Source organism: Bufo bufo, chromosome 1 (genome assembly GCF_905171765.1).
Source record: "Bufo bufo chromosome 1, aBufBuf1.1, whole genome shotgun sequence".
Taxonomy (NCBI): Eukaryota; Metazoa; Chordata; class Amphibia; order Anura; family Bufonidae; genus Bufo; species Bufo bufo.
Genome location: NC_053389.1, coordinates 210,009,436 through 210,032,582, shown reverse-complemented (window position 1 = coordinate 210,032,582; position 23,147 = coordinate 210,009,436). Strand labels below are relative to the sequence as shown.

General features: G+C 41.7%; 1 long non-coding RNA gene across 2 annotated transcripts; it reads right to left on the bottom strand.

Annotated features, from left to right (window-relative positions):
- Positions 1-13,483: 13,483 nt before the first annotated feature.
- Positions 13,484-15,250, bottom strand: LOC120986921. 2 transcript variants are annotated; one of them, XR_005775845.1, is made up of 3 exons: positions 14,812-15,250; positions 13,893-14,008; positions 13,484-13,634 (listed from the first exon to the last, which is right to left on the bottom strand). It is a non-coding gene; the product is annotated as an uncharacterized LOC120986921 (long non-coding RNA). The 2 variants fall into 2 exon arrangements; XR_005775846.1 differs by having other exon boundaries at positions 14,833-15,250.
- Positions 15,251-23,147: the final 7,897 nt, after the last annotated feature.

Genomic DNA, 23,147 nt, shown 5'->3' with positions numbered 1-23,147 from the left:
AATTTATTAAGACACCTCAGCACTCTGAAGCACTTTTTTAAGACTGTCATATAAAACGCATGTGTTAATAAAATCCCCCCATGACCTCTAAATTACATTATTCAGTCTCCAGATCTCTGCAGTGTCATGATTGAGAAATATATATTGATATATTCCCAAACAATTTTGAAGGACCTCTGTCAGCAGATTTGTACCTGACCTGTTGCATGTGCACTTGGCAGCTGAAGGAATCTCTGTTGGTGTCATGGACAGGACCAGGCAGTAAAAATGTTATCCCACTTGGCCCTGTCAATCAAAGTGGAGAGTGCGTGGCAGTTGCAGAGAGATCTGAGCCTCTAGGAGTAAGGGCAACACCCCCGTTGCTCCTAGAATCCTATTTGCATATATTAAAACACATTTTTCGAACTATCTCAGCAATGTGGGCACATATGAATATGGGATCAGCACAGATGCCTTCAGCTGCCAAGTGCACATACAACAGGTCAGACAGTTACATACGGTAGGTACAAATCTGAAGATGCCATTTAAAAATGTAAAACCTTGTTCTTGATATATTGCTATACAGATATCGTTGAGCTATAAAGTGGAATATACACTTTTTCGGCATTGCTGAAGAGTTTTAGGCTCAACTCTTGTTCCTGACCTGCTCTGATGCTTATTGTAAGACATACATCAGACCACTTATCTTTTTATTTTGTGCACCAAAGAAAAACAACTTAATTTCAGTGGACAATATTTAAAATGAGTACTGTGTAGCACTGATTGCTGCCACCAGATGTCAGCACGACCTTCTACTAGGAGAAGAATGCTTCTGAAGCACATACAACAGTTCTCCTGCCAAGTACATTCTGTGACTTTCTATTTCACCCATTTGTGTTGCTAATAGCTGTTCAGTCTAGTAAGACCCAGCATTACGGATAAGACGATAGAAACTATTAGTGGTACGCTCAATGTAACAATTTTAATTAAAAGGAAAGCAAACTGAATGTATGCAGCTTTACAGACAATCATGTTTGGCTGATTCCCTTTTAGTTACTTTTTCTGGGCTAGTAAAGGGGAACAAAAGCAATTCTGTCATTGTTTTTTACACTTTAACTTTACGATGTTCACTGTTCGACATAACCAGCACTGTATGTTACTTTTATTCTATGGGTCGGTATTATTACAGATATAGCAATCTTCATCTTTTTTCTTAATGAGTTAAGTAAACAATAGTAGTGATGAGCGGCAGGGGCAATATTCAAATTTGAGATATTTCGCGAATATTTGGGTGAATTCGCGATTATTCTCTTGATTGTAAAAATGGGCAATGTAATATGTGCGTATTGCGCACGCAATACAGGCATGGGTCACTGTTGCTACATTTTTCAAGCTGCTAGAAGTTTCCTGAGACTGGAGAAAATGGTTGGCACGGCAGAACATTACAATAGCTTTATATGCAGATAGAGTGCTCCAATATATTAGCGATTGCGAAAAAAATCGGCAATTAATGATGCAGATATTTTGGCACAATACGTGCAGCTTCACATTTTAGCAGGTCTGACTACATATTACTGATTGGTGCACTAAGTAATGTTGTGACATCACAGCTCTGTGTCTGTAGCATGTACAGTCGTGGCCAAAAGTTTTGAGAATGACACAAATATTAGTTTTCACAAAGTTTGCTGCTAAACTGCTTTTTAGATCTTTGTTTCAGTTGTTTCTGTGATGTAGTGAAATATAATTACATGCACTTCATACGTTTTAAAGGCTTTTATCGACAATTACATGACATTTATGCAAAGAGTCAGTATTTGCAGTGTTGGCCCTTCTTTTTCAGGACCTCTGCAATTCGACTGGGCATGCTCTCAATCAACTTCTGGGCCAATTCCTGACTGATAGCAACCCATTCTTTGATAATCACTTCTTGGAGTTTGTCAGAATTAGTGGGATTTTGTTTGTCCACCCGCCTCTTGAGGATTGACCACAAGTTCTCAATGGGATTAAGATCTGGGGAGTTTCCAGGCCATGGACCCAAAATGTCAACGTTTTGGTCCCCGAGCCACTTAGTTATCACTTTTGCTTTATGGCACGGTGCTCCATCGTGCTGGAAAATGCATTGTTCTTCACCAAACTGTTGTTGGATTGTTGGAAGAAGTTGCTGTTGGAGGGTGTTTTGGTACCATTCTTTATTCATGGCTGTGTTTTTGGGCAAAATTGTGAGTGAGCCCACTCCCTTGGATGAGAAGCAACCCCACAGATGAATGGTCTCAGGATGCTTTACTGTTGGCATGACACAGGACTGATGGTAGCGCTCACCTTTTCTTCTCCGGACAAGCCTTTTCCAGATGCCCCAAACAATCGGAAAGAGGCTTCATCGGAGAATATGACTTTGCCCCAGACCTCAGCAGTCCATTCACCATACTTTCTGCACAAGATCAATCTGTCTCTAATGTTTTTTTTGGAGAGAAGTGGCTTCTTTGCTGCCCTTCTTGACACCAGGCCATCTTCCAAAAGTCTTCAACTCACTGTGCGTGCAGATGTGCTCACACCTGCCTGCTGCCATTCCTGAGCAAGCTCTGCACTGGTGGCACTCCGATCCCGCAGCTGAATCCTCTTTAGGAGACGATCCTGGCGCTTGCTGGACTTTCTTGGATGCCCTGAAGCCTTCTTAACAAGAATTGAACCTCTTTCCTTGAAGTTCTTGATGATCCTATAAATTGTTGATTGAGATGCAATCTTAGTAGCCACAATATCCTTGCCTGTGAAGCCATTTTTATGCAACGCAATGATGGCTGCACGCGTTTCTTTGCAGGTCACCATGGTTAACAATGGAAGAACAATGATTTCAAGCATCACCCTCCTTTTAACTTGTCAAGTCTGCCATTTTAACCCAATCAGCCTGACATAATGATCTCCAGCCTTGTGCTCGTCAACATTCTCACCTGAGTTAACAAGACGATTACTGAAATGATCTCAGCAGGTCCTTTAATGACAGCAATGAAATGCAGTGGAAAGTTTTTTTTGGGATTAAGTTAATTTTCATGGCAAAGAAGGACTATGCAATTCATCTGATCACTCTTCATAACATTCTGGAGTATATGCAAATTGCTATTATAAAAACTTAAGCAGCAACTTTTCCAATTTCCAATATTTATGTAATTCTCAAAACTTTTGGCCACGACTGTATGTACGGACAGCAGAGAAACAGTAATTCCTATCACACTACCTAACACCCCGCACTGGAACCTATCAGCTACACTATATCACTATCTAACCTACACTGACTATCTCCCACTAACTATCTGTATTATATATATGAGCTAACTAACTAACTAACTATCTAATGTAATTAGACAGTAAAGCACAGAGCACAGCAATGACACTGCTGTCTCTCTCAGAACTCCATAAAACTACAGAAAATGGCTGCTGGGGAGGTTCTTATATAGTAAGGGGTAGGCAACTTTCCTATTGGTTGCTAGGGATGTTGTTAAGCTCAGACAAAGACATTGCAGCCTTCTCATTGGCCCACAACAAGAAGGGAGGTTACCGTTGAAAAAAAAAATCTAGAATATTCGCGAATATGAATATATAGCACTATATTCTAAATCTTCGCAAATTCTTGAAGTGGCGATATTCGCAATTAAAATTCGCGATTCGCATATTTGCGCCCAACACTAAACAATAGCAAGATGCCTTTTCCAATGGTTTTTGTGACACGATATCATACTAAAGTATAGAAGTGTTACATTTGTATGTATAGTATTTTTTTTACTTTTATTAACACAATAGTAAAATGTTGCATGCAAAAACGTTTTTGTTACTTTAACCCGTAGAGGACCTGTGCCGTACATGTACAGCGCAGATGTCTGTGACTTAAGGACATCCGCGGCAGGGGTCCGGCAGTTACTGATAGCCAGACCCCTGCTGCATGCGCCGGCATCGGGGAAAACACTGATGCTGGCGCATTAACCATTGATGTGCCGCGGTCCGCGCTGACCACGGCACGTGCGCTGTCCATGCAGGGATCGGAGCTGCCATCGGGTCCCCGCGCTGCTGTGACAGGTACCCGATGGCATGGAAGGCAGCCCGATGCAGAAGTATTGTAAAGCATTGTAAAGGGGATCAGACCCCCAAAAGTTAGTCCCAGAGTGGGACAAAAAAAAAGTTTTAAAAAAAAAAGTTTTACAAAAAATTTAGTTTCAAGTAAAAAAAAAAGCGTCCTTTTCCCAAAATAAAGAAATTATTATTTTTTAAATAGGGAAAAAAAAGTATACATATTAGGTATTGCAGCGTTTGTATCGACCGACTCTATAAAAATATCACATGACCTAACCCCTCAGATAAACACAGTCAAAAAATAAAATAAAAACTGTGCAAAAAAAATGTTTTTTGTCACCTTACATTGCTAAAAGTGCAGCACCAAGCAATCAAATAGGCGCATGCCCCCAAAATAGTACCAATCTAACCGTCACCTCATCCCACAAAAAATTAGCCCCTACCTAAGACAATTGGCCAAAAAATTTAAAAACTATGGCTCTCAGAATATGGAGACACTAAAACATAATTTTTTTTGTTTCAAAAATACTGTTATTGTGTAAAACTTACGTAAATAAAAAAGTATACATATTAGGTATTGCCGCGTCCATAACAACCTGCTCTATAAAAATATCACATGACCTAAACCCTCAGGTGAAAATAAAATACAAAACGGTGCATTTTTTGTCACCTTATATCACAAAAAGTGTAATTTCAAGTGATCAAAAAGTCATATGCACCCCAAAATAGTGCCAATCAAACCACCATCTCATCCCGCAAAAATGATACTCTAAGACAATCGCCCAAAAACTGAAAAAAATATGACTATGGAGACAGTAAAAGTTTTTTTTTGTTTCAAAAATGATCATTGTCTAAAACTTACATAAATAAAAAAAAATAGACATATTAGGTATCGCCACATCCTTAAGAACCTGCTCTATAAAAATTTCACATGACCTAATCCCTCAGGTGAACACTGTAAAAATAAAAACGGTGTCAAAAAGCCATTTTTTGTCACCTTACATCACACAAAGGGTAATAGCAAGTGATCAAAAAGTCATATGCACCCTAAAATAGTACCAATCAAACCATCATCTCATACCAAAAAAAATGAGCCCCTACACAAGACAGTCACCCAAAAAATAAAAATAAATTACAGCTTTCAGAATGTGGAGACACAAAAAAATCTTTTTTTTTTCAAAAATGCTTTATTATGTAAAACTGAAACAAACAAACTAAAAATTTGGTATTGTCGCATCCATAACAACCTGCTCTATAAAAATACCACATGATCTAACCTGTCAGATGAACGTAAATAACAAAAAATAAAAACTGTGCCAAAACAGCTATTTTTTGTTACCTTGCCCCAGAAAAAGTGTAATTTAGAGCAACCAAAAATCATATGTACCCTAAAATAGTACCAACAAAACTGACACCTTATCCCATAGTTTCTAAAATGGCCTGGAAACTAGGGAAGAAACAGGTCACCTCTTAGACAACCCTAATCCAGGCCCTGACTACCTGAATAGACCTTGAAGGTAGGAATATTCATAAGCAGGATACCTAGGCCCTGATTTCCCTATAAGGCCCTGGAATAAGTATAGGACCAGAGACAACCCATTCCTCCCCAGATAGACGAGTGGAAGTCTATGTCTCAGGCCCAGATACAACAACAGGGAATATAACAATACAAACAAAATTGACCCTTAACTTCTGTAGAGATCGAAGAACAGGAACACCAGAGAGGATCTCACACCAGCTCAGCCAAACCCAAATGAAGCTATCAACTGCATAGTCAGAAGTGTGGGTTGAGACTATAAAGGGTAGAAGTGATGACCACTGAGCAACAGTTGAGAAAAGGGAAGTGGTCATTAACCTTAGTAACACTGAATCAAGAGAAATCAAGGAGGCTGTTAGATTCCTCCACGCTCAGCCAATCTCCTTGATTTCCTGACATCAGTCACTTGAGGGACCGTGACAACCATATGGCATTTCTTTCCTTCTGCGCAATGCCGTGTGCCCGTACAGAAGTGTACGACCACATATGGGGTGTTTCTGTAAACTACAGAATCAGGGCCATAAATATTGAGTTTAGTTTGGCTGTTAACTCTTGCTTTGTTACTGGAAAAAATTGATTAAAATGGAAAATCTGCCCAAAAAGTTAAATTCTGAGATTTCATCTCCATTTTCCATTCATTCTTGTTGAACACCTAAAGGGTTAATAAAGTTTGTAAAATCAGTTTTGTATACCTTGAGGGATGTAGTTTCCAAAATAGGGTCACTTTTTGGAGTTTCTACTCTAGGGGTGCATCGGGGGGCTTCAAATGGGACATGGTGTCAATAAACCAGTCCAGCAAAATCTGCCTTCCAAAAACCATATGGCGTTCCTTTCCTTCTGCACAATGCCGTGTTCCCGTACAACAGTTTATGACCACATATGGGGTGTTTCTGTAAATTACAGTATTAGGGACATAAATATTACGTTTTGTTTGGCTGTTAACCCTTGCTTTGTAACTGGAAAAAATGGATTAAAATTTAAAATCTGCCAAAAAAGTGAAATTCTGAAATTTCATCTCCATTTTCCATTAATTCTTGTGGAACACCTAAAGGGTTAACAAAGTTTATATTATCAGTTTTGAATACCTTGAGGGGTGTAGTTTGTAAAATTCAGTAATTTTTGGGTGGTTTCTATTATGTAAGCCTCACAAAGTGACTTCAGACCTGAACTGGTCCTTAAAATGTGGGTTTTGGAAATTTTCTGAATAACTTCAAGATTTGCTTATAAACTTCTAAGCCTTCTAACGTCCCCAAAAAATAAAATGGCATTCACAAAATAATCCAAACATGAAGTAGATATATGGGGAATGTAAAGTAATAAATAATTTTGGAGGTATTATAAGGTATTACTCTTATAAGGTATTACTATTATCTATTATAAGAGTAGAGAAATATAAATTTGGAAATTTGCTAATTTTTCAAAATTTTGGGTAAATTCTGTATTTTTTTTATAAAAACTCAATTTTACCATGAAGGATAATATGTGTCGAGAAAACAATCTCAGAATGGCCATGATAAGTAAAAGCATTTTAAAGTTATCACCACATAAAGTGACATGTCGGATTTGAAAAAAATGGCTTGGTCCTTAAGGTGAAATATGGCAGGGTCCTGAAGGGGTTAAAAAAAACTTTTATTAACCTTAAATTCTTTCTATTTTTACTTTTGTAATGTAACCCATGTCACTTGCTTAGATGACAAAACCCATTTGTTAGCAGTAAAGAGGGAGTTTATTCAACATCAGCTCCCGAGTGCTTGACATTTTGGTGAGCAGCGTACATAGAGCAGCATAGAGGGGTCACATTTTTTAGGCGTAGTTTGGAAAAAGTGATAGAACATACAAGACAGCGCCCAGTTCCAGTTTATTTACAGTACTCCCCTCAGTAGTCACATTCAGTACGATACATTTTGAAGCTGGATAGGTCATTCATGCTTAAAACTTCCCCTGTGTAGATAAAGACATTGCTTTATGGAAATTCTTTGTGTCTACTGGAGACTTGTTGAAGACATATTTCCTATGATATTTTCACAAGCTATTTCTGGAAGTACTGCAACATTTCCTTTTGGAAAAAAACAAAACTTTCTCTGTTTAACTTTGTATGTGTGTTTTAAAGATGTATTCCCATATTGCATGAGGTGGCCAGGGTTTACAAAAGCGGCCAAGAACGCTGTGCTGCATGGTTTCCAGAACTCTCAGATAAGTGAAAGGGAACTAAACAAAAAGCACACTACAGTGCTATGCTATGTTGTTTCTCTGAGAGTGGAAACTGAGTAGCTTGCTACTCTACGCTGTTCATTAGTATACATTACCGCTGTTGCATATAAACCTCGACTGGCATGCTTGTGATGGCAGCTTCTGCAACGGGCGCCTCACCCCAGGGCCTCTATATCGCGTCCCAGGTGTAGTAGGAATGCTGAGTGGTGTAGTGCGGCCTAATTGTCTCTTTTGTGTGTCACGGTGCTCCTACCTGGAAACCGCTGTACCCCAGGCTTTGGCTCCGAAGCAAATAATAGGGGGAATAATTGAGGGATTTGAAAGAAACCTTGTATGTAGTTGAACAGCAGCTTTATTTGAATAAGCATTCATTAGAAACAGTCTTCAAGCTTTGTCTTGGTCCCAGCAGGCTTTGGCATAAACTCGCAGGCAAAGTCAACTCTGTTGTATCTTTCTCTCTGCTGTACTGGCAAGCTGACTGGATAACTTGGCTTCTTCTTGATGCTGCACTTCACACTTTAGTCGGACCTATCTTCAGCCAAGGAATAGGTTTGAATCCTGGCAGCTCCAACATGGAGTCTCAACCAGCACAAACCAGAACTGCCGCACCTCATTCCGGTAGCAAGCAGGGCTGGACCACTTCTGACCAAAAAGGGGGGGGGGGGGAATGGAACGATGAGTTTCCATTCTATCTAACTATAGCTATGGCGTGTTTGCTGCCACCTGCTGGTAAACCAGGCACATTACATATTAACAATTGCATAACAAAATTAGAAATGCACATTGTGGAGGACATGGACAAAAATACATAATATGACACTGTGTTAGCCCATTAAAGACAGTAGCAGGAGTGGTAACACCACTCTGGGGTGTTACACTTGTTTCTTGGCAGAATATCTGCCTGTATAAAAGGGACCCTTGGGGCTGATTCACATGACCATGATTGGTCTGGGAAACACGGCAATTAGGGATGAGCGAATCGATTTCGGATTAAGCATCCGAAGTTGATTTGCATAATATTTCGTTTGAATACTGTACGGAGTATGAGACTTCGCATAACTTCATAAATTAATTCTATTGCAAAAAAAACATTTCCCGAACTCGGGTTATGCTCCGTACAGTATTCAAACAAAGTATTATATATTATGTGAATCGACTTGGGATGTTTCATCCAAAGTCGATTCGCTGATCCCTAACGGCAATCTCCCCGATTGACCGTAGCTCCACTGACCCAAACTGACTACATCATCTATCTGATCATTGGTCTATTGTACTGTACCCTCACCATGTGCAGCAAGTCCCTGAGAATCTAGTGCAGAGGATGAGTGGTAGTGGCCCTAATAAGATGTTGTGTCATGGTATACTTCCTCAGGCCATTGTTCCCTCTGGATTGGTGCATTGGAAAGGTAGTTTGAAGAATAAGGCTACAAGTAGAAGAATAGGAAGTAGGACCAGCCTACTTATACCATGAGGGGAGAAAAGCCATTTTAATTACACGCTTCATCTACATGGTATCCTTGGCAGAGCCCGCAGAAGAGGTTCATCCGTTTTTTATCCGGCACAAGCTTTATCTCTACTCCAGCTCCCATACGTATTTGGGCGCAGGCAGGAACCCAGGCTGCAGCCAAGCACCCGTCCGCTGGTCGGGACATACACCAGCAAGAGCCTATACAGCTGTTGTGACTATCTCACAACAACCTCTGGTAAGCAAATTTTATACGCATATATACCACTATTGTCAGCAGTACCACACATGAGGCGCTGTCCTCTCTCTCTCTTTTTTTCCCATTTTATGAGGGGAGAAATGGGATGGTAAGTCCTATTCCTAATACCAACCACTGCCAGCCATACCCTATCTACTGGTACACAACGATATACTGTACATGAACATGGCAAAAATGTAACAAACTAAAACATTGCAGATACCTCAAGGTCCCCTTTGTGTAATGGACATGACCAGATAGTGTCAGTACAGTACAATAGACTTGCAATCAGATAGGAACTGACTGTATCATAAAATCATATTCATATAATATAATCATACTAAATCATAAGGGGATAGATTTTGTATGCCAGGCCTCCTTCATCGACAAGCAAGAGAGATTTGTTTTTCTTTATGGAAACCTATATGGGAAAGTATGTATTTTGGCTTCTATCTACATCCCTCCTCCTTTTTCTCTCTATGTACTTAACTGTTTATTATCCTTTGTGGATCGGTGGCCTGAATGCTCTGTAATTGTGATGGGAGATTTCAACTGTGTCATTGATCCAGACAGGGCCAGCGTCAGCACCCGGCATACCAGGGCAAGTGCCGGGACCCCATTGCTCCTGGGGGGGCCCACTGAGCTGCTATGAGCACTTCCATCAATGACAATGCTGTCATTTCACTTACGCAGTACCCCTCTGGTGGGCATTATGATAGTCACATGATGCCGGCTGCTGCAGAGCTTCAGACATGCCCCCTCTACACAAGACGTGCTGCCTGAGGAGAGAAACCGCAGAGCTGGAGCAGAAGTGTGAAGTCTGTGAGTCTGCACTGTGACTGTCTCTTCTCTGTGGGACATGAGGGTGGGCAGGCTGAACTCTTCGAGTTGCTGCTGGATGCTGTATACCATCAGCTTCATGCTATTTGGTTGTTTTACTCCCTCATTAAGCAGTTTGCCTCCATGACACCTGCCCCCCGTATCCTGTCCTATCTCATCCTCATGGAGCCCCTGCTGTCTCCTTTCCTCCCTCATGTATCCAGAGCTCATGTTCCACCCTCCTATCTCCTATTGCTGCCCTGCACAGACCTCCTGCCACTACTTCTTGTATAAATCCCCCTCAGAGCCCCTTCCACCTACTTGCTGTGTTCACCCCTCCTGTCCATCCAGGGCCCCGAGCCCCTGTCTCACTCCTCTGCCTCTCATTATGGTAGCGTCTGAACCGCATTAACCATAAGGATCTTCTAACGTCACAGGGTCATGTGACTTTGCCCCCCACCCCGTACTGTGCCCCTTTATACCCTGTGTTGTGCCCTCTTACCACACCCTGTACAGTGCCCCTAGTCATTCCCTGTACTGTGCCCACTTATACCCTTTTATCCGGTCACTGAATGGCAGTGTTATCCAGTCACTGGACAGAAGTGTTATCCAGTCACTGTATGGTGGTGTTATCCAGTCACTGTACAGAGGTGTCATCTGGTCACTGTATGGCGTTGGTATCCAATAACTGTATGGCGATCATTGTGTCCCTTTCCCTGCCCACACCACCTTTTTTAGACCTGACATGAGTGGGGAAAATGCAGATTCCGGTGCTAAGGACTTTTGCACCACAATCTGTGTCAGAAATACGACTAATATAGACATATTTCTATTTAATAAATGACCCCCTAATTGTATTATTATTCGGGAGTAGGGCTAATATCTTTATAGTATATAGATACTACTGTATTATACTGTGCCCTGTATTTACCAGTAGATAAATGATCCTTGGGAAACACAGTCCTCATCCCTGACCACCAGGACCAGGTAGCACTCTGTCAGTACATGGTGGTCTCCAGGGGTGGGATTCAAATTTTTAACAACAGGTTCCCTACTCAGCGGTGGATACGCAGCGCGTCACGAGTCACGACACATATTTACATACACCATATATATGCAACACAGTCACGACATATTTACATACACCATATATATGCTACACACAAATACACTATATATACACTACACACATACCACTCAACTTTTAAAAAGCCTTAGGAGCTAAACTCTGGAATTGAAGCGCTAGCTAAACTCTGGAATTGAAGCGCTCATCTCCTGCTGCCGCTGTAATTTTAACAACCAAATCTGGAGCACCTGAGGGAACTGGCTGAATCCCATGTCGGATTCTTGTTCGATAGAATTTATGAAATTAGTGTAAAAACAATACAAATGCAACTCATTTTCAAGGTAAAAAAATATCCACATACCAGTTTATAATCTTATATTTTAATATTCATCAGCAAACGGTAAGGTACAACACAAACATTATGTGCCATTTCAAGTATGTGATATCTAGTGAACACATTGACAGAATTCCATCAAAAACTAAAGCTGGCTGATGATGTATCATCAAAAGAAAGTTAAAGATAATGGTTTGTAAACAACAGTAAAATTACATACAGAAAATCTGTCAGCATCCATTGAAAGGGAGAAGAACTGAGGACTGGCCAAGCTACAACCAGGTCTCAGCTCTGCTACTCCCAGTCATTACCTGGTGGCACCAGACATGCCATGCAGTACACTTTACCAGCTAGATCTACTGGACTCTCCAGTGCTGCACAGGTTGTCAGGTGTCAGCATGTAATGAAAGGGAGAAGAACTGAGGACTGGCCAAGCTACAACCAGGTCTCAGCTCTGCTACTCCCAGTCATTACCTGGTGGCACCAGACATGCCATGCAGTACACTTCACCAGCTAGATCTACTGGACTCTCCAGTGCTGCACAGGTTGTCAGGTGTCAGCATGTAATGAAAGGGAGAAGAACTGAGGACTGGCCAAGCTACAACCAGGTCTCAGCTCTGCTACTCCCAGTCATTACCTGGTGGCACCAGACATGCCATGCAGTACACTTCACCAGCTAGATCTACTGGACTCTCCAGTGCTGCACAGGTTGTCAGGTGTCAGCATGTAATGAAAGGGAGAAGAACTGAGGACTGGCCAAGCTACAACCAGGTCTCAGCTCTGCTACTCCCAGTCATTACCTGGTGGCACCAGACATGCCATGCAGTACACTTCACCAGCTAGATCTACTGGACTCTCCAGTGCTGCACAGGTTGTCAGGTGTCAGCATGTAATGAAAGGGAGAAGAACTGAGGACTGGCCAAGCTACAACCAGGTCTCAGCTCTGCTACTCCCAGACATTACCTGGTGGCACCAGACATGCCATGCAGTACACTTCACCAGCTAGATCTACTGGACTCTCCAGTGCTGCACAGGTTGTCAGGTGTCAGCATGTAATGAAAGGGAGAAGAACTGAGGACTGGCCAAGCTACAACCAGGTCTCAGCTCTGCTACTCCCAGACATTACCTGGTGGCATCAGACATGCCATGCAGTACACTTCACCAGCTAGATCTACTGGACTCTCCAGTGCTGCACAGGTTGTCAGGTGTCAGCATGTAATGAAAGGGAGAAGAACTGAGGCTGAGCCAATCCTTAGGTGACTTTAAATATAGTTGAAAATTCCACCAGAAAACCCACAGGTACATGTTTTTACAAAGTTGGATTTTTGGAGTGTAAAGTATGGTGCAGATTTTGTTGCTGATTTCCTGTGTGAGAATCTCTCCATTCAATTCAATGTCAAACTGTTTCTGCAGTGGAAAACAGTGGAAACCTTAACCAGGTTTTGGCTGAAAATCACTGATTAAAATCAATGAACAAACGCTGACTGTGTGACTAAGACTATGCAATAGGTAGTGGTACAAAAGCTCTGACACACAATTTTTAACACTGGCATTTTAGATGCCGGTGTTAATAAACCCCTAAGCTGGCGGTGGATCCGCCGAAGTTATGAAAAGGTTCTGGCCTATACATAACTTCAATGCATCCAGTGCCAGTTCTAAATGTAAGATAGCTTCTGGCACTGACATTAATTCACGGTTCAGCATCTGTAACTGAGAAAAACAACAAAAATTATTAATGCTGGCCTAAAAGAGTCCAAATTAAAACTCACCTCATGTACTGCTTTCGATGATTAGGTCAGAGTCCTTAGAACTGTTCAGGTTGGAGTTGATGACGAATGACGTTGGAAAATGGACTATATTGCTCAGTGGTAGTTAGATCCTTCACAGGTTTCAAAGAATGCAGAAGAGCAAATGCCTGTAATGTGCCTATATAAAAAAAAGAAAAAAATAATAATTTCAGCCATGTGCACAGTCTATTAAGGGAAGGATAAAATTGATAAAGAATGGGAGGTCATTCAGTGACAAGTCAATCCCCTCCTCACTGAAGTGTGTGCTCACTCGCTGAGTGAAAATGGCCAGCACCGGGGAGGCAGAAGACAGCACACTGCAGGTTGGCTTTGCAAACTAAAGCAAAGCTACATTTTGGCGCACCCCAACCAAAACACACACTCCCGCGCCGCTCACCTGGCCCTGGTCCCGTCAGCAGCAGTTGGCTTCTCCTCTGTGTGGTCCTCCTATCTTCTCTCTGCCTCAAACAATCGCTGGCTTGAGGAACCTATATTCCGCCTTATAAGACACACCTAGGTTTTAGAGGAGAACAATTAGAAATACATTTTTTCCATTACACCTCAGGTCAGACCAGCAATCAGACCCCTATTGTTAATCAGACCTCAGATCAGACCCCCATGTCAGCCATCACCCCTCAATGTCACATTTCTCCCCACATGGCCCCTCCATGTTCTCACATTGCTTCTCCCCACATGGCCCCCTCCATGTTCTCACATTGCTTCTCCCCACATGGCCCCCTCCATGTTCTCACATTGCTTCTCCCCACATGGCCCCCTCCATGTTCTCACATTGCTTCTCCCCACAGATTCATGGCCCCCTCCATGTTCTCACATTGCTTCTCCCCACATGGCCCCCTCCATGTTCTCACATTGTTTCTCCCCACATGGCCCCCTCCATATTCTCACATTGCTTCTCCCCACAGATTCATGGCCCCTCCATGTTCTCACATTGCTTCTCCCCACATGGCCCCCTCCATGTTCTCACATTGCTTCTCCCCACATGGCCCCCTCCATGTTCTCACATTGCTTCTCCCCACATGGCCCCCTCCATGTTCTCACATTGTTTCTCCCCACATGGCCCCCTCCATGTTCTCACATTGCTTCTCCCCACATGGCCCCCTCCATATTCTCACATAGCTTCTCCCCACAGATTCATGGCTCCCTCCATGTTCTCAAACTTCTCATATAGCTTCTCCCCACAGATTCATGGCCCCCTCCATTTTTGTTATGTTGTCACATTTCAATTTCAGCCCCTGGTCGGTGGTCCCCTCCTTAATGCCAACTTGTCAGTGTCACACAAATCACACTCAACCAACCAGGCTGTCCTGAGTCCTGACCTGTCCAGACTCCTTTCTGTTAGGCTAGGGGCCGGCTCTTCAATCTTTCATGGCTGTGTGTGGGGTGTGGACTGTCAGCAACTAGGGCACTCTGCAGACAGTGAGAGGACTCCTCTCTCCTTCTCTGTTCTGGGCTGGCAGCTTCGCGGCGCTGCTCACTCTCAAGACACTCCCCTTTGTTGCCATGACTGCGAGGCTGGGGGCGGGGGGAGGGCGGCAGCACTGTGGAAGACTGGCTGACACACACACAGCCACGCTCACGCTGACTGACTGTAAGTAACGGCCGCAGGCTGAAAAATACAGGGGTGCAGGCGCAGCTGCAGGACCGGGTCGGGATCCCTGCTTCTCACCGGTCCTGCGAACCGCCTGTAATTTTAACAAACGGTTCGGCAGAACCGGAGAGAACCGGCTGGATCCCATGCCTGGTGGTCTCCCCTCTCTGTCACACTGCTCCGCTGTGTACTGGTGCTTATTCTGACACTAAGGCTGGGTTCACATCACATTTTTGCCATCCGTTTAATGTATACCAAAAATGTATACATTAATAACAGATGCCTCAGACTGATGCCATACAGTGGCGTCCGTTCATCATTCCATTGTAAAAAAAACATATACGTTAACATCAGTTCTAGCTACATCACTGCACACCTCCTTCTCTCCTCCAGGCCCGGCCTAGCGGTGAAGTCATGACATGTGTCTAACTGCTGCAGTGGGCCGGAAGAGAGAAGGAGCGCAGGGAGATGATCCGCGGTAAGTGAATGACAGGACCGTCGGCTCCCCTGCGCTCCAGCAATGATAGGTATGTGATGTGGCCACTGGGGGGGTCATAATATTTTTAGCTCCCAAATGGAGTGTAGAGTTGCTGTGAAGCTACTCACTAGTCCTGGAGTATTATTAGACACTGGTTTGGAATAAAGGGATCCCTTTGCTGTACGCCCCTTTGGCATAACCACTATCTACAGGCCCTTGATGAATTGGCTAGGGATCAGTATTGGCAAAAGAATAATATTTGTTATTTGGCACAGGTTGTCGTGAATGGTCACATTTTTTCTTTTTCAGAGTTAGTACACAGGGAAAATATTCCTAATTTATCTTTGTTTTCGCTATTTTCAGTTATGTTCTGCATTATAAAAGATAAATCCCTTTTCCACATAGATACTTCTACCTTTTTGCATGATTTAATAGTAAAGCCAGCACAGAGGATTAAGATTTCTCAATGTTATAAATATCTACTTAAAGCACGTTTTATTAATGTACACTCTCCTGGGCAAGAGGCCTGGAGAACGGAATTTCCAATGATTCAAATGGATGAATGGGATAATATATTGTTGAATGTAGGATTAGTTTCTCACAATTTTAATCACGTACTGGTTCAATTTAATATTTTACACAGAGTTTATGTTACACCCCTATGGCTTAAAAGAAGGAATCTTAGAAATACTTCTAATTGTCCACGGTGTGATTCTCCTGAGGCCGATCACTCACACAGGTTTTGGACTTGTATACAACTTAAAGGGGTTTTCTCATCTCAGACAATGGGGGCTTATCGCTAGGATATTCCCCCATTGTCTTATAGGTGTGGGTCCCACCACTGGGACCTGCACCTATATCGAGAACGGAGCCCCGAAAGTGAAGGAGGGTGCACTGCGCATGCGCAGCCGCCCTCCATTCATTTCTATGGGGCCGCTGAAAATAGCCGAGCACTGGCTCGGCTATTGCCATCTGCCCCATAGAAATGAATGGGAGCATGGGCTGCGCATGTGCGACACGCTCCCATTTACTTCTATGGGAATGGTGGGGATTAGCGCTTGGTGGTGGACGGACCCCGGGAAATCTGGGGTCCTCCAGCCACAGTGCTCCTCACTCCGTTCTCGATATAGGTGCGGGTCCCAGAGGTGGGACCCTCACCTATCAGACAATGGGGGCATGTGACGACAGCACCTTCGTCACTGGGAGTTGGAGAGGCCTGCTTGCCAGCCTATTGCCCTGTGACTATAGCCCCTGGGACACTATTTGGGCATATTGAATTTCAAAGGCTCTGTTTCTGCCCCGTGGACTTTTTACTGTAACTATTCGGGGCATGTGACCATGTGCACAGTGGGGCAAAAATAAGACTTCCAGGAAATTTCTGAACCCCTGAACCAATCTGGGTGTTTTTTTATAGGTTGTTTACCCAGATCGAGGCTATCAGTGGATGTAACTTTTATGGGGATATGTGGTGTTTTGCGGTGTTTTCTGTGGTTGGGAAAAATGTGTATTTTATGCCTGTGAGTAATTAAGTCCATTGTGTTTGTTAAATATATCACAGGCAATGCCATTGTGTTGTTAACTGCATCACAGGCAATGCCTATTCTGTTATTGATTGCATCACAGGCAATGCCATTGTGTTTGTTGAATGTATAGTTTTTGTGTTTAAACTGTAAATGATTGGCTGCTATGTTATGTGCTCAGTTCCCAACCAGGTCTACGGGGGTGGTACCCTTGTTGGAAAATGTGTATAAAAGTCAATGCTTGTGTGGTCAATAAAGAGTTCCTGTTTTACATTCAACATAGAGCCTCGTCTCATGTGTGTGGGGATTGCTATACGCTGTATACTCCCCTGGCTATAACCCCTAGCTCTTGTAAGAGCTGTTCCTGTTCCTTGATCCTGTGGTGGTTACGGTGTCGAGCGGAGTGCTTGGAGTCCTCGGGAAGCACTAGGAGCATCCATCAACGGAGGTACCCAGTCGGGGTGCCAGGAGATCCGTTACAGGGCATTTCCTAGCAATATGCCTCCATTGTCTACGATGGGAATACCCCTTTAAAGAATATTGCAGGGCAATACATAATTATGTTACCCAAAAGCTGAAAGTGGTGATTCCATTTACTGTAGAGTCTTGGATTCTGAGCGATCTTACTTAGGTTGGGTGCCATAAGTACAAACGGATTCTTTTGGTTGAAATAATGTTCTTGGCAAGGCTTTTGATTGTAGGGGCTTGGTTCTCATCTAATACTCCAAGTATGAATACATGGCTAAACCTTGTTAATAAGATTAAAAGATATGAAATTATGTTATATCAACAAAGAAACACAGAGGATAAATGGTTTAAGATATGGGGAGAATGGAATGCTTAATTTTTCCTGCCTCAACCCTCCCACTATCCCCGTCCTGTCCTTTTTTGTCAGGAGGGGGGGGGGGGGGATTGGAGATGCATCGCAAAGGAGTAGGTGTTTGGGAGGGAATTGGGGGGGTGTCTAAGGAAATGGAAATTATAATTTTTATTTGTTATTTCTATGGAAATATTAACCCTTTCAACCCCAGGACAGTTTTCACCTTCCTGCCCAGGCCATTTTTTGCAAATCTGACATATGTCAGTTTATGTGGTAATAACTTTAAAACGCTTTTACTTATACAGGCCATTCTGAGATTGTTTTCTCATCACATATTGTACTTCATGACAGTGGTAAAAATTTGTAAAGCATTTTCATTTTTATTTATAAAAAAAATACCAAATTTACAAAAAAAATTGAAAAATTTTAAAATTTCCAAATTTCAATTTCTCTACTTCTATAATAGATAGTAACATTTCCAAAAATAGCAATTACTTTGCATTCCTCATATGTCTACTTCATGTTTGGATCATTTTGAAATTTACACTTTATTTTTTGGGGACGTTAGAAGGCTTAGAAGTTTTGAAGCAAATCTTAAAATTTTTAAGAACATTTCCAAAACCCAATTTTTTCAGGACTAGTTCAAATTATAAAGTCATTTTCTGGGGCTTACATATTAGAAACCACCCATAAATCACCCCATTTTAGAAACTATACCCCTCAAGCTATTCAAAACTGATTTTACAAACTATGTTAACTTTAGGTGCCCCATGATAATTAAAGGAAAATGTAAATTAAATTTCAAAATTTCACTTTTTTTTTAGCAGATTTTAAATTTTAATTATATTTTTTCTGCAACACATTAAGGGTTAACAGCCAAACAAAACTCACAATCTATTACCCTGAATTTGGAGTTTACAGAAACACCCCATGTGTGCTCAAAAAAACTGATGTATGGCCAAACAGCAGGCTTCAGAGTGGAAGGAGCACCATATGGCTTTTGGAGAGTGGATTTAGCTGGAATGGTAATTGGGAGCTCTGACGTATATGAAGACACCCTGAGGTGGCCCTACAGTGGAAACCCCCAAAAAGTAACCCCATTATGAAAACTACACCCCTCAAGGAATATTTCAAGATGTGTAGTGAGCACTTTGACCCTTTGAGCTAATCACAGAATTAGGAAATGCTTGGCTGTGAAAATTATATTTTTTTTTTTTCCAGAAGAGGTAACAGGACAAAATGCACCCCACATTTTGTTCCCCATTTCCCCTTGAATATGCCAACACCCCTTGTGTGCTCAAAAAATGATGTATGGGTGAATGGCAGGTTTCAAAAGGGCCATAGGGCTTTTGAAGGACAGATTTTGCAGGATTGGCTTTTGGGAGCTATGTCGCATATAAAGACACCCTGAGGTACCCCTAGAGTGGAAACCCCCAAAAAGTGACCCCATTCTGGAAACTACACCCCTCAAGGAATATTTCAAGATGTGTAGTGAGAACCTTGTCCTCAAAGGTGATTAATGGAATTGGCTGTGAAAATGAAATTTTTTTTCCCAGAAAAATGGATTTTAGGCCCAAATTTTTCACTTTCACAAGGGGGAACTGGAGTAAATGTACCCCCTAATTTATTGCCCATTTTCTTCTGATTACAGCAATATCCCATTAGTGATGAGCGGGAGGTGCCATATTCAATTTTGCGATATTTCGCGAATATTCTATTGAATATTCGTCCTATATTCGTCAAAATCCAATATTCGCGTATTGTAAGTTTAACTGTGTAAGGCAACTTTCCTATTGGTTGGCTATCTAGAATTAACAAAGATAACGAATATAGCGCTATATTCTCTATATTCGTTAATTCTAGCAATATTTCTTTGCCTATTTTTTGCAATAAATAGAATAATGACTCCGTATTCTATTTATTGCAAAAAATAGGTAAAGTAATATTCTTGCATTGTAAATCCAATTTAGACCTGTCCATAGGCAACTTTCCTTTTGGCTTGCTAGAATTAACGAATATAGAGAATATAGCGCTATATTAGTTATCTTTGTTATTTGTATTTTACCAATATTCGCTATATTGCTATAATTTCTTGTTTTAGAATATGACGAATATTCTAAAAAACGAAGTTATAGCAATATAGCGAATATTCGTAACATACACAAATAGACTGCAATTTAGCTAATATAATGCTACAACCTTTTTTTTTTCAGTTGTAATTTTTTCAAATCTGAAGTTCATAAGAGAAAAAAATTATGACTATGAAAAAAGTTTATAGCACTATATTACCTAAATTGCAGTCTATATGTGTATTTTACGAATATTCGCTATATTGCTATATATTCTTGTTTTAGAATATGACGAATATTTTAAGAAACGAAGTTATAGCAATATAGCGAATATATTCGTTATTTAGAATATTCGTCTTTTTCATGATCTCAGGGAAAACTCAGATCCAATGGTATTTTCTAACCCACAGGCGTTCCCATGGTGATGGGGACGCTTGTCGGGGAGGAGTTTGCCAAAGTGGAATAACAGTACACATTGAAAAAAAAAATTGCGAATATTCTAAATAAAGAATATATTCGCTATATTGCTATATATTTGTTTTTTTGAATAATCGTCATTTTTTTTCCATATGAAAACATGATTCCTTCCTGCCTAAGTTGCTTGTGGGCCAATGACACATTGACCCGCAAGAAAGAAGCAGGAAGGAATCATGTTTTCAGATGTTAAAAAATGAAGAATATTCGATATAGCGAATATATAGCACTATATTCGAATTATTCGTGAAATAGTGAAGTTGCGATATTTGCGATAAATATTCGCTATTCGAATATTCGCGCTCAACACTATACCCCATACGTGCTTGTATACTGCTATATGGGAGTACCACAGGGGTCAGAAGGAAAGGAGCCCCAAATGGCTTCTGGAAAGCAGATTTCACCAGAATAATTCACAGGCGCCATCTTGCAATTGAACACACCCTGAGGAACCCCTAGAGTGGAAACCCCCAAAAAGTGACCCAATTCCGGAAACCACACCCCTCAAGAAATATTTTAAGGTGTGTAGTGAGCACTTTGACTCATCAGGCGTTTCACAGAATTAGGAAAAGCTTGCCTGTGAAAATGAGAAATTGCAATTTTTTCCAGAAAAAGTTTATTTACACCCACATTTTTTACATTCAAAAGGGGTAACAGGACAAAATGCACCCCACATTTTGTTCCCCATTTCCCCACGAACATTTTGTTCCCCATTTCCCCCCGAATACGCCAACACCCCATATGTGCTCAAAAAATTATGTATAGACGCACGGCAGGCTTCAGAGTGGAAGGAACACCATATGGCGTTAGGAGAGAGGTTTTAGCTGGAATGGTAATTTGGAGCTATGTCACATATGAAGACACCCTGAGGTGGCCCTACAGTTGAAACCCCAAAAAAGTTACCCCATTCCAGAAACTACACCCCTTTAAGGAATATTTCAAGGTGTGTAGTGAGCACTTTAACCCAACGGGCGTTTCACAGAATTAGGAAACACTTGGTTGTGAAAATGAAAAATGAAATTTTTTTTCCAGAAGAAGTTGCTTTACACCCACATTTTGTACTTTTACAAGGGGTAACAGGACAAAATGCACCACACATTTTGTTCCCCATTTCCCCCCGAATACTCCAACACCCCATATGTGCTCAAAAAATTATGTATGGGCGCATGGTAGGGTTCTAGAGTTAAACAGCTAAATATGGATTTTGCTAACCTGAATTGGCAGACATGGATTTTAGGTGCCATGTCGCATAAAATAAATTCCTGAGGTCCCCAGAAATGAAAAACCCAAACAAGTGACCCCATTTAAGAAAAAGCACCCCCATACAAACATTTTAAGTGGTAGAAAGGGTACTTTTCAGCAAACAGGTGACTCACAGAACATAGAAATATTTGAGTAAGCATTTCAAGGCGCAGATTTGTGGAAAAAAAAAGAATTACTAGCAGACCCAAATTTTTTTTTACAAGGGGTTAAAGGAGAAAATGCACCCCAGGTTGTGTTCCCCATTTTCTCCCCATTCAGGAAACACCCCATATGTGCTTGTAGCCTGCTGTATGGGCGCCCCGGTACGAACATTTTAAGTGGTAGAAATTGTACTTTTCAGCAAACAGGTGTCTCCCAGAACACAGAAATACTTGAGAAAGCATTTCAAGGCACAGATTTGCAGGAAAAAAAAAATAATTACTAGCAGACCCCAATTTTTTCCACAAGGGAATAAAGAAGAAAATGCACCCCAGGTTGTGTTCTCCATTTTCTCCCCATTCAGAAAACACCCGATACGTGCTTGTAGCCTGCTGTATGGGCGCACAGCAGGCAAACAGCAAAATATGATTTTTGCTGACAGGTCTGAATTGAAAGACATGGATTTTAGCTGCCATGTCGCATTAAATACATTTCCTGAGGTCCCCAGAAATGAAAAACCCCAAGAAGTGACCCCATTTTGAAAAGAGTACCCCCGTACGAACATTAGAGAAAGGATTTCAAAGCACACATTTGTAAAAATGAAAAATTACTAGCAGACCCCAATTTTTCACTTTCACAAGGGGTTAGGCCTCTTTCACACGAGCGTGTCCGGATAAGGTCCGGATGCGTCCCGGTGCATTGCGGCAAACCCGCGCGAGTAGGTATGCAATTGCAGTCAATTTTGACTGCGATTGCGTTCCGTTGTTCAGTTTTTATCGCGCGGGTGCAATGTGTTTTGCACGCGCGTGATAAAAAACTAACTGTGGTACCCAGACCCAAACTTCTTCACAGAAGTTCAGGTTTGGGTTCAAGGTTGTGTAGATTGTATTATTTTCCCTTATAACATGGTTATAAGGGAAAATAATAGCATTCTGAATACAGGGCTGGAGGGGTTAAAAAATATAAAATAAAAATTTAACTCACCTTAATCCACTTGTTCGCGCAGCCGGCATCTCTTCTGTCTTCATCTGTGAGGAATAGGACCTTTGATGACGTCACTACGCTCATCACATGGTCCATATTCTTTATTTTTTTTAACCCCTCCAGCCCTATTTTACTATGCATTCTGTATTCAGAATGCTATTATTTTCCCTTATAACCATGTTATAAGGGAAAATAAAAATGATCGGGTCCCCATCCCGATCGTCACCTAGCAACCGTGCGTGAAAATCGCACCCCATCCGCACTTGCTTGCGGATGCTTGCGATTTTCACGCAACCC